Source organism: Camponotus floridanus, unplaced genomic scaffold, assembly GCF_003227725.1.
Source record: "Camponotus floridanus strain SB8 unplaced genomic scaffold, Cflo_v7.5 scaffold79, whole genome shotgun sequence".
Lineage (NCBI taxonomy): Eukaryota > Metazoa > Arthropoda > Insecta > Hymenoptera > Formicidae > Camponotus > Camponotus floridanus.
The window spans coordinates 891,407-903,618 of NW_020229848.1; positions in this window are offsets into that span (position 1 = coordinate 891,407).

The following is a 12,212-nucleotide window of genomic DNA, read 5'->3' on the forward strand; positions in this document are numbered from 1 at the left end:
CTCGCTGACTTGTCTATAACAATAAAAGATTAAATTTAGTGATACATATCTAAACTATTGAATGATAGATCTATATTTATAGTGAAAATTGTATTACTTAGGTTTTATATGCTCCAGATTGTGTAATATGAAATTGAGAGTTACAGGATTCCATGCATGCTTCGCGACAGTAAAAAGAAAATAATTAACATAATCTTTATCGGAAAAATCTTTTAAAAACTTAATCGATGTTGTATTGATAAATCAATTCTTGTAATCAATTGTCAATTGTCTCATCAATTGTCTCATCCAACTTTCCATCGGAAGAACATCAATCTTAGCATTAACATCCTATTAAATAATGGCTACTCTCTTCCGTTTATTTTCAAATACGTGTCCATTAGAATAAAAAAACTTCTTTTCACTAAATCTGATAACCATAATACGTTTAACTGTTCAATTGATGCCGATTCAGGGGATAAAAAATACATAGCGGTTCCTTATATAAAAGGTTTATCTGAAAGCGTCTGTAAAGTTTTTAACAACACTGAATATTCTACGGGTTTCAAATGTTTCAACCGCTTAAACTGTTTCATTAAGGTACACAAGGACGCCACTCCAAAATTAAAAGAAAATAATGTAGTTTATAGAATTGATTGCGACGCTTCTTACGTGGGACAGACAAAGAGACATCTTGAAATTAGATTGAGGGAGCACAAGAATAATGTTGGACAGCCTTTTAAACCATCGGTTATCACTGACCATATTATTAATGAAAATCACTCTATAGGATGGAATGAAATTAAAATACTGGACCATGAACCCCATTACTTTAAAAGATTGATTTCGGAAATGATTTTCATCAAAAAACAAAAAAATGGATTAAATAAAATTGAGGATTTATCAGCTTTAAATAATATGTATTTTCCATTATTAGATTCATTATGATGGTTTGTTTGTCTCGCATTGTACTTGTTGATCCTGATCTATTTATATTGCGGTGAGAATAATATATTGTCCCATTGTCTTACTGTCTACCGTTGCTGCAACAATGTTTTTAATTTTTAATACTAAGACTCGAGTCTGTGTGGAGGTTTCAAATTTTAGGAGATTTGGTAAGATTTTTTACAAATGATCTATTTTAATTGTAACGGTTTCCTTAAGTTTCACGCTATTTTTTTTTATTTAATCTTTTATGTTTCATGTATCTAATTTTCCGTATGTAATTTTTATCAGAAACCAAGCTGTCACACAACACATGTTGACTTTCTATATTCGAGATGCCATATTTTTGAATCTTAACACTTCGTGACTGAAGAGATGCAAGTAAGCATCGAAACGTCTTACTTTTTTGTCGCTCTCTTAATAAATGCGACTTATTGACATTCTTTTTTTACCTTTTTGTTTTTTTAACTGACCTATCATCCACAGTTTAGCTCGTATCAGACTGTTTATTGTATTTATGTTTCTTAATCGATGTTGTACTATCATTTCTTATTAGATTTAAATAGGCTTTGATAAATTGTGAATCCTCAGGGCAAGACAGATATTTTAAAAATTTAGTTTTAAATTTTTCTTTTCCCAGACGATATACTCTCCACCAAGAAGAATCTTCATTGCTAAGAGAATAGTCCGCTAATTTTAAACCTTGACAGTATTCTTCCCATTCTTTCCACCATGGCAAAAGTCTATGAGATTCAACAAAATACATATTCTGTTATAAAAGTTTTGCACATATTTATCTTATATTTTGATTTAATAATTTAACAAATTATAATTTTTAAACATAATCTAATAAAATTAAATTTTGACCAAATAATATAATAAACATTGCACATGTATCTACAAAACAATTAAATTAAAATAATCGAGAATATACAAAAAAAATTACATGTTGTTTTCGGTATCATTGAGATGTTGATTTAAATTATGATGGGCCATTTCTATGCATTTGCGACTATCAAGATTACATGCCCATTTCGCAGCCTCCATTCTTAAACTCTTTGTAAGATCGTGTTCATTAGAAATTTCATTGTATTTAAGATCGTCAAGCAAATGGTATAATAAATTTCGCATTTCTGCCTAAATATAAATGTATATATGTATTTATATGTATTTATATGTATTTATATTGTTACTTGATATAAGTGATATAAATTTTATATTTTTCGATTCTTGCATTATATTTTGCTATATAGAAAGATATTTTGCGCAATTGTATTTTACATATTTAAAAGGTTTATATATTAAGAACATTCTGTCTTTGTAAACAGCTCTGAATTCTTTTTATTATATAAAGATATCTTTCTATAAAGATATCTATTATATAGCTATACTTATATATATATATATATATATATATATATATATATATATATATATATACGTATTTACACACAAATTTGAATTTTTCTTGCGTGCACATTCACACATGCTTAACACATGTTCATATCACAAAATAAACATACAGAAGTGCATACATGCATATATTGTAGACATGTAGACATAAATGTAGACATTATATCTATAATATAATTTAATAACTTATTAAGTGTTTGGATATTAAACACACAGATAATTAATATATATGTTTCCTACTAACTTTCTATCTCAGAATTAATGATATTTAAATCGTCATTATAAATATCATGCTGTGATTAAAAATGATAACAATTTTCAAATTTTCGTCCCTTTTTTCTCAATTTTTTATGTTATTAGTACACTATTATTAATATTAATTTACAAATATACTTATTTTTCATCTAAAATATGTATATTTAAAATACTTAATCAAAATTTTTCTAGCTACATGTATTTTATTGTATGTATCTTTTTGGAAAGCACTTAATAATTATTGTTATAAATGCATACAATATTAATATGTGCAATAAGTAATACATTTCAAGCGTTTTAGTATATTCAATACATCACTGTTGACATTGTTTATAATATTTGTTGTTACCTTGATGTCAGAATACAGGGTATTTCATTTTAATCCGACCACCTAAATTTCTCGGAACCTAAGCAAGATAGAGAAAAATGTTTTAGACAAAAGTTGTATGGTTTCAAGGGGGACATAAGATGGTGTCATTAGTTTGATCTTGAAGTGCCACCTGAAAGACACGCGAAGGTCAGCTCCAACTTTTTAAATGGGACACCCTATATGCTTTTGCATATTCTTGTAGCTCATCTCAAGAGCTTTCCAAAACACTATAATTAAGTTAGTTTTCATTAAGTACTTTCCAAGTTATGAGGCTTGAAATCATTTTTTAATTTTACATAAACCGTAAAATATCTAGTAAATCATTCATTTTTCGATTATCTTACCTTGATACTTTTATGTACAAAATAATGAGAGGAATCAATTGGTGTAAAGAAAACACATAGTTGTTTCTAAGAAAAAATATGTAATTTGCAATTAACAATTCCAAGTCTGTTTCTCGTGATAGATATTTCGTATTATTCCAGAATACAGTGGAATTAAGTTGGTTTGATATCATTAAGTGGAAAGCATCATCGATAATTTGGGCACGATTAAGAACATGTATTTCTGTATAATTTTCAAAATTTAGATAACTTGCAATTCTTTGCCAGTTCTCGATATCGTAATTGACTCGATAATATCCTGTAAAATAAATAAATTGTATATATATATATATATATATATATATATATATAATTTTTTCAAAGGGTTTATTAGTACAAGTATCTGTTTATACTTTTGTACTTATACTTTTGTACATTAACAGAAATTAATAATGTATCATAAAGTAAACATAAATGAAAATGCAAATTATATATTATATTAATTATAAAATTATTTTGCATGAAAGTTAAATATTTTTAATAATTGTACGTATGTATGTATGTATATATAATAAATATAATGTATATAATACATAATATAATGAATAATATTTTTAATAACGTAAATATTTCTCTACAATGCGTATGTATGATAGACATTATAAAATGCAATAAATTTATTGCAAACTTACCAGTTTGTTTTAGATTAAATACTATAAATTTACCCATCTTATACTTATACTTCATAGCATGCGACGGATATATGTAATCATCCACAATCGTATTTAAATTTGTATTGTATAACTTTGATTTTATTCTTGGAGAATAATAATAAACTTGTACTTTCAATACAGAGCAATATTTTTGTTTTGTTGAATATTTAATTAGCTGCCTTCTATGAAGTAAATTTCTTGTAAATATTTGAATGGACGAAGGTTCTTTATAACTTTAACAAAATAGTTAAAAGTTGGCTTGCTAAAGTTATAAAATTTATGCAACATGTATGAAAAATTTATGGATGTGTTAACGAAAGATATTATAAGCAAATATATATATATATATATATATATATATATATACTATGATATTATATATATATATATATAATTATCATATTATAAAACTGTTATTTATCTTTTATGTTTAATTTAATTAAATATATAATTAATTACATAATTAATATGATTTATAGTTTTTATATAAATTTTTTTTTATATAAATTTGATGCTACAGTTTAAATTATAATTTAAAAGAAATAGTCAAACTTGATTACTTTTAAAAGATAGATGTATATATAAATTGAAAATATATCTTGAATATTTAATGACATTGAAGGTAAAAAATATTGGAAATGGTAATCATAAAGATGATAAAGTATGAAAGAAACGGTGTAAGTTTAAATAAAAATAAAATTAATTTAATTTAAATAAAAATAGTAATTATAGTAGCATAGGGAATTACTTACTTGCCCTTTATATATATACGGATACTCTGCCAAAATATCTCTTCAGTAATCATGTCTTCTTGTAATGCGCAATACACTGGATACTACAATTATATAAATTACATCAGAATATGAATAAGATAATAGTTATAGTAAATAATAATTAATAATTATGGTAAAAGTGCATAAAACGTTACACTGATTTTATCATCATTTGAATATGTTATAGAGAAAGTTGTCCTGAGTAATTCCGCGCAAAAAAGTAAATGAGAGGCGACATTGGTTTAGAAGATATAGCAAGTTAAAGTATGACAATTTTAATACTTTTCTTAAGCAAACATATTAGACATATTAATTTGCAATTGACAATTACATATTTATTCTTAAAAACAACTATGTTTTTTCTTTACACCAATTGAGTCGTCTCATTATTTAGTACATAAAAGTATTAAGGTAAGATAATCGAAAAATGAATATTTTATTAGATATTTTATAGCTTATGTAAAATTAAGATATAACTTGAAAAGTCAACTCAATGAAAACACTTTATTATAGCTCTCGAGGTAATCTACAAGAATATGTAATAAAAAAATGGAGATTTTCATGTAAAAAGATATTAATGACCTTGACCTGAATTTGTTAAGGTCAAATCCATATTTTCATCATATGTATTCCTTTAAGCTATGCAACTTTCTTTCGAAAAATTTTTCAATAAAATCATCGGTTCGCGAGATAACTGTATCACTTAAAAAGAAACATACTGTATATGTAAATTTTATATATTACAGTTTTATTATGTATGTATATATGTGCATGTGTATAATGAAGAGATTATATATAAAATTTTATATAAAATTAAAATTTTTCCGTCATTCTATTTGTTTTTTAAGCATTTATTTTCAAAAATTTACTCATAATCAATTCTTATTTATATTATCATACCTTTAATGTAACGGTAATGTTCGAAAGAAATATTGAATGATGTATTATAAACTGATGTATTATATTTAATGTCGAAATGAAGGAATTCCTGTTGAAATGGTACCACAAACAAGTCTATCATCCGGATATTTGGGGAAACATATAGAAAATAATTTTAATGTATTTACTGAGTTAATATTAGACGTAACACACAGTAACAATATATACTAAGACCGCTACTTTTTACGTCTATGTACAAAAAATTTGTCTCTCTCTCTCTCTGAATATGGAATAAATAATTCAAAAATAATATTAATAATGATAGCAAAAATGATTACACAATATAACTTTTAAATAAATATTTCTAGAATTATTTATAATATATCATATATCAAAATTATCTTATTACACAATTTCTATATGTACATATGCTTAACTTTGTAATAACTTTATATATAATTTATGCAATCTCTGAATGACAATTTCAATTTTATTTTATATAATTTAAAGATGTCAAACAAATGTAATAACAGTGACTTTTGACAAATACAAATAAAAGGAACACAGAAATGTAAGAATATTTTAAATTACTTTACATGTGTTAATGATTTTTTTGAAAAATTAGCATTTTTTTAAAAATTATTATTTTACTTTGTAAATATAGAATCTTCGCGTAATATTCTAATTCACAAAGAAATGTATACTCTATACAGATAAATAATTATATAATATAGTATATAATATAATTATAAAGAGCTTTTACATTATATATGTATATATATCTCTATGTTTAACTCAAACTTTGCTCACTTACAAACAACATACATATATGTATATCTATCATATTGTTTGCAAGTGAGCAAGTTTTGCGCTAAAGAATGTTTAAATTAACCTTATTGATGATATATAATCCAAGAAATGTGACTATAGCCTCATTTAGCCAAGACGATAACGACCAAGATGGATTTTCATAATAAAGATATTCCTGCACTACTTTATGGGCTATGAAGTGAGCAACTTTAATTTTACTCGCAACAGAATCGACATTCTCAATGTAGGTAACATCTGCTTCTCTGAAAAATTAAAAAAAAAATGTTTTATGGAAAGCTTCCCAGGTAGAACATGAAACTCATAATGACATCATTATGACATCACCTAAAAGTCACCTAAAAGTTTTTAGAAAAATCATAATGATATCAATTGATATAGTTTTGGCAATATTTTAGTGATTTATTAATATCATTTTTTATATATATTACGCAATTACTTGTTTATTTAATTATTCATGTATATTTTAATTAAGCATATTTTAATTTAAGCAACATAATCTTTTTAAAATTATATAATGCGATTATTGAACTTAAAAATGTATCATTCTTTTTGTCATCTTTAACTCATTTTTTAACTCATTATTTTTGTTTAGGTAACTTCTAAGTGATAAATGAAATCATGATGACGTCATAATGATGTCATTATGAGTTTCATGTTCTATCTGAGTTATTACTTAAAAATATTTAGTGCTTGCGAATTTAATTTAATTAAATAATTCGAAAAATTAACATATTAATTATATATTAATGTTTTATAATGTCTGCGCGTATGAATGACTCATTACAAAATAATGCGATACTTATTTAATAATGCTTCCAACATATACATATATATATATATATATATACACACATATATATATATATATATATATATATATATATTCAATTTTATATATTTATATTTAATTGTATATATGAAGTGTTTATGAAAATTGAGCGACTGTTCATGATCTTATCAAATTTTATTAGTGACTTCTATGAAATATATGAACAAAAAAATTCATATAAGCTATAAACTATAAACTATAAACTGTAAACTTCATACAAATATCTCATACAAAATTCATACAAAATTTCATACATGTGTCTTGAAATGTTTTCGTTCCAAATTATTATAACTTAAATTAAAACAATTTTTTAGATCTGTATCATCAGTTTTATTATAAATTAATTTTATGTTATAAATGCTTCTGTAATAGGCTTCATTAAATATTAATAATGATTTCCTAAAATTTGATATTAGTAAACAGTGTAAAAATGAAATATGTGCCAGAATTTTAAATTTCAAATAAATAAGTTCTATGAAAACGTAAACATAAATCTTTCAGAATTGTATTATTTAGATTTAGAAAACAATTCAAAACATTACCGGAATATTTAAATTCGTCTGACAGTTGACGATAAAATGTTGTATAAGACGTGCATTATTGCTGATATAATTAAATTGATTTTTATTTGCAATTTACATTCATTTTAATAATAATGATAATAATAATAAGTTGCAAAATTTGTTACAAAAATATTAAGAAACATATAATTAAGAATGAAAACTTTTTAGAGAGGCACATCTCTATATAAATGTCTTTTCCTAGAAAATATTTTTTAATAAATGGAATGCTGTACCAGGATTGTGTTACCCTATAATTACTACATATTTAATATTTTAATAGTTATTTACCATTGTCGTTCATTTCTTTTATAAAACTTTTTTAGATATATATCACCCTTTATAATATAGTTTAATTTTATAATAACGCTTCGGCAATAGATTATCCCGAAATATGTATTCGGTAATGTTCCTCTCATTATTATACAAACAATCTATCGGTTCATAAGAAATTATTTCTCCGTGAGAATAATGTGGATCATTAATCACCGTTATATTCATAACACGTTTTATGTCTAAATTGTACAATTGTATTCTTCGAACTGATTTTAAAATGTTAATACTCATATTACAATTGCCGACAAAAGTATCTTCTTCAACATATGATGTAAGAACAATATCATATTGTATCGGTATTATATAGGATGATTGCATGTATGTGTCTGTTTCATTTAGTTTGCTTATCTTGTAATCGATTGAAAAGCCCGATACGATAATTGTTAAACTGCTATATAATAATAGTTTGACAAACATGATACTATTTTCTTAGATATCTGTAAAAACATTTTTTGTTGAAAACACAAACGGACGAATTAAACAAAAGCATTTTCTCTATCATGATTTACTGGAAAAGAAAGAATTAAGACAAATACATAGAAATAAATTTAATTTTTAACAACTTACTCTATATATTGAGATATATCACAATATGTATGCAAATGTATGTCCCCTTATAAGAATTAGCCGCAATAAATCAATGCTTTATTCATTATCATCAGTGTAATATAAAAAATATATATGCACAGAGTTATGACTTCTTAATATCTCGAGAAACTTTCAAAGACTAACAACACTTGGGGTATGCGATATTGTAATAAATGCGTATGTCATGTGAACATACAACTTCTGAGGTCGTTAACAATTATTTTGATCGAAAAACGGTATATAATAGCAAAGTACGGTGCCGTTTCTCCTATTCCAAATGCGTGCTAGCTGGTTGAACGCCGTAAGAAAGCAGGCCCTATTCGCGCAGATCTATTTCGCGCCGGTCTAAACCAAAAGAGGCCACCGTCGCATACAATACAAAAATATCTGTAAATATATATATATTTGAATTTTTTATATTATTTAAAAGTAATATATATTTCTTTACCAAAAATTTGATAATTTTTATAATTTACAATATATATTCAAATAAAATTTTATAAATTGTATTATTATTAGATTGTATCGATAAATTCTCTTCGAACTAGTTAACAAGTTAACGAATAAATATTATTTATTAGATTTTTGTTCTCGAGCTCTTTCAAATTTATTTGGATTTATAAATAAAACAACAGGAAATCCCTTAAATCGATCAAATCAATAAGAGTGTCTTTCTTATAACGAAGCAGATTTTTAAATTTAAATTGACAAAAGGTTTTTTATTCATAATGTGGAATAGAAATATAATATTATAGAGATAGCATGCTCGAAGAATTGTGCCATATAATTTATTATTAAATAAAAACATTAGTAGTACATTAATAAAATGCATTCGTAAAAAATAATTTTTGTAGGATTTAAAATATTAATAACAAAGATTAAATTGAATTAATTATAAAAATAATAAATAAAAATAATAAATAAAAATAATAAATAAAACTACGTGTAATTGGTCCGAACGATAAACTAAACGCTATAAGGAAGGTTGTTTTTAGGACCAACTTTTTTTTCAAAAAATTCTCTTAAGATTATAAAGGGAAAAAAAAGTTTTACCGTTAACCTGTATCATCGTCTATTTTCAAATTTTGTCGTGCTTTAAAAAAATTATCAGCCTTCCCCTTTCCCCAGCTTGAGCCATCTGTTTGCCATGGGATTGTCGCTTGGGCATTGAAAAAATCTCTTCCTTTAACATGCGTTCTTTGGCAAAACATTATGAGGGATGGATTTCGTTGAAATGTTTGAGCATAAGTTTGAGGGCTAACGGTTTTGCGAAGAACAAACGTTCTCATATAGTTCTGGGCATATTCATTGCCTTTCCAAAATGTTCTAGTAATAAAAATAATTCAACAATTTTTCAAACAATTTTTTACCCAAAAATCGAGCATTTTCAAGTATAGAGATGATGTGCTGGCCATAATTCGACAATTCTGTTTATTCTAAAACAGTTCTGGCATAATTATGAGCATGTACAGTACCTTTCCGAATAGTTCTGATGATAAGAATAGTAACATTTTTTCAAATAAATTTTTTTAAACCGTTTCCGTTTTCAAAACTAGAACTCTTTGGAAAAGTTATTAATATGCTCAGAACTATGCGAGGACTGTTTTAAAATAAATATAACTGTCGAATTGCGACCAGCATATCACCTCTATACTCAGAGATGCTTGTTTTTGGGTAAAAAAATTGTTTAAAAAATTGTTTAATTATTTTTATCACTAGAATTCTTTGGAAAGGCAATGAACATGTCCAGAATTTTACGAGAAGTGTTTTAGAATAAACGGAATTGTCGAATTACGACCAGCATATCATCTCTATACTTAAAAATGCTCATTTTGCATTAAAAAATTGTTTAAAAAATTGTTTAATTATTTTTATCACTAGAACTCTTTGGAAAGGCAATGGACATACTCAGAACTAAACGAAAACTGTTTTACAATAAACAGAACTATCGAAATACGGCCAGCATATCACCTCTATATTCAAAAATACTCGTTTTTCGGATAAAATAATTGTTTTAAACATTTTCTAATTATTGACATCATCAGAACTCTTTGGAAAGACAATATACATGCCCAAAAATATATGAGAACTATTTTGTAACAAGCAGAACTCTTGAAAATCGATCGGCGTCTTACCTTGATATATACAGGTAAGAGAATTGCTGATTTTTTCAATCGACTTTTTTTGACAAAATTACCAGAACTATCACTAAAAAGTATCAGGAACTATAGAACTCGACTGCATGCGAGAAGAACTTCTTTTTATTTTTGATCTTCTAGAAAATGATCTGCTATGGGAAGTTAGCAGATCTTTCTTGCGATCGACGTTTTTTCGGATAAAATCACCAGAACTATTACTAAAAAGTATCAGGAACTATAGAACTCGACTACATGGGAGAAGAACTCCCTTTTATTTGTGATCTGCTGGGAAATGATATGCCAACTTCTTCGACATCCAAAGTGAGACTAATATCTATATATTCCTTTTTTTCCTTTAAATAAATACATTTTATTTAAAAACCCTTTTACTTAAAAACCTTTAAAAAAATATCTTCTGCGTAAAACAGTTTTTGCTATCCAGTGAGAAATGATAGGTTGGAAACATGGCTATTAGATATTTATAGACGTTTATAAACATATAATAAATGTAATTTTCTATATTTCTCATAAATATAATGTGTATTTTCAAGAATGGCTTGTAATATTTTAAATGTCTCACCCTATATGGAAGATCTTTCTTATAATATCTTTTCAATTTATAATATGATAATATAAAAATATGAATACTTCATATTGACAAATATATTTCAAGTTTTATTTTAGATTAAATCGAAAGGAATTAGGCTCGTTATATATTAAATAACATGATAAGAAAACTAGCGTCTACGAGCCACAGCGGATGGTAAATGCCTGAAAAATTCTTTTTAATTGTACGCGAAATTTTAAACGAAAAACACGGCATATGCATATATTTTACTTGGTGCATTTAACCAAGATATAGATTCTCATTTTTGAGAAATTCTATAGAACCCTCTTTACCCCCCTGAAGAGACGTAGACGAGAAAAATATCGGGGCGAAGTCGCTGAATCGGGAATCGAACCCGAGTCTTTCGTTTGCCGGGCGACTGCTCTTACCACTGAGATATTCAGCCCCACACCGATACTACCCTCGTCTATTTGTTTATAACTATGGAAAATGAAACGCGATCATTTCAGCTAGCGCGTGAATTAAATTAAATCGAAAGGAATTACATCGCGTACAATTAAAAAGAATTTTTCAGGCATTTACCATCCGCTGTGGCTCGTAGACGCTAGTTTTCTTATCATGTTATTTAATATATAACGAGCCTAATTCCTTTCGATTTAATTTAATTCACGCGCTAGCTGAAATGATCGCGTTTCATTTTCCATAGTTATAA